The following is a 1,596-nucleotide window of genomic DNA, read 5'->3' as shown; positions in this document are numbered from 1 at the left end:
TAATATTATGTATAACTACAATGCACTAATAAAAACTTTAAATACTTCTTGAATACATGATCTTTGAGTAGATGCTGAACATGAGACACAAATTTCTAATCAAACATAAGACAATTAGTACCATAAAGGGGACAAGATTCATGCACAAAAGGCAGATGTTAATTACTGTAGAAGATTGAGGGTGCTGCATAGCTCAGAGGTACAGCTCTTGCCTAACAGGAGTTTGATGTCCAGCATGTGCATGTACACACACACAGACAAAATAAGTAGCATTGTGACAGGTGTGTAATGCTTTCTTGCGTCCTGTTCTTGTTCTCTATTTTGGTAGTCATATCAGACACATGGAACCAAAAAATGAAACACAACTTTCAGAATTTCTTCTGGGATTTTCAGAGCAAGCAGGAATACAGCCCCTTATCTTTGGGCTAATTCTGTCCATATACTTGGTCACTGTGCTGGGGAACATGCTCATCATCCTGGCCACCATCTCAGACTCCCACCTGCATATGCCCATGTACTTCTTCCTCTCCAACCTGTCCTTTGTGGACATCTACTCCACCTCCACCACCATCCTAAAGATGCTGCTGAATATCCAGACACAGAGCAAGGCCATTACCTATGCAGGCTGCATCACCCAGATGTCCTTCTTATTTCTGTTTTCAGGACTGGATAGCTTTCTGCTGACCGTGATAACCTACGACAGATATGTGACCATCTGTCATCCCCTGCACTACGTGGTCATCATGAACCACCAGCTCTGCAGACTGTTGGTTCTACCATGCTGGATCATGAGCGTCCTGATTTCCTTGTTGCATAGTTTCATGGTATTACGATTGTCCTTCTGCACAGACTTGGAAGCCCCTCACTTTTTCTGTGAACTAAATCAGGTGGTCCACCATGCCTGCTCTGATACCTTTATTAATGACATGATGACATATATCACAGCTCTGCTGCTAGGAGGTGGCCCCCTCACCTGCATCCTTTAATCCTACTCCAAGATAGTGTCCTCCATCTGGAAAATCTCATCAGCTCAGGGCAGGTACAAAGCCTTCTCAACCTGTGCTTCTCACCTCTCCGTGATCTCCTTATTTTATTTCACAGTCCTCGGAGTTTACCTTAGTTTTGCTGTGACCCAAAACTCACGTTCAACTGCCTCTTTGATGTCCACACTGGACACCCCCATGCTGAACCCCTCCATCTACAGTGTGAGTTATAAAGACATCAAGGGGGCTCCTAGGGGACTCCTTGGGAGCACACCTGGGAAAGAATCAGTTGATCCACCTCAGTAGACTTGCCTGTGCTTTTGGGACTCTATCTTTGAGTCTGACACTAATTCTTTGATGAGATTGTAGAATGAAAACTTCATCCTTTTAGGTCCCATAGTCTCTGTTTTTTTGAAATCAGCTCTCCCATTCAATGAAAGTACCCATCTTGACCAGGCTTTCTGTCCTTTGTGGTCTTTAAAGAAATATCTTCCTTTGTCATTTCCTGTTTACCCAAACTCATTCCCACCCTTGTGTCAGAAGTATTGGGAAATTTCCAACAATGTCATGCAATAACATGGACTTCTTAATAATAATTTCTTCCTGAATAACA

The 1,596-nt window shown here is 43.0% G+C and overlaps 1 pseudogene; it reads left to right on the top strand.

Annotated features, from left to right (window-relative positions):
- The first annotated feature begins 506 nt into the window (after positions 1-506).
- LOC124968115 (olfactory receptor 7A10-like) lies at positions 507-1,289 on the top strand (annotated as a pseudogene).
- The last annotated feature ends 307 nt before the right edge of the window (positions 1,290-1,596 follow it).

The sequence above is a fragment of the Sciurus carolinensis genome, chromosome 17 (assembly GCF_902686445.1).
Source record: "Sciurus carolinensis chromosome 17, mSciCar1.2, whole genome shotgun sequence".
Taxonomy (NCBI): Eukaryota; Metazoa; Chordata; class Mammalia; order Rodentia; family Sciuridae; genus Sciurus; species Sciurus carolinensis.
This window is presented reverse-complemented; position numbering and strand designations above follow the sequence as displayed.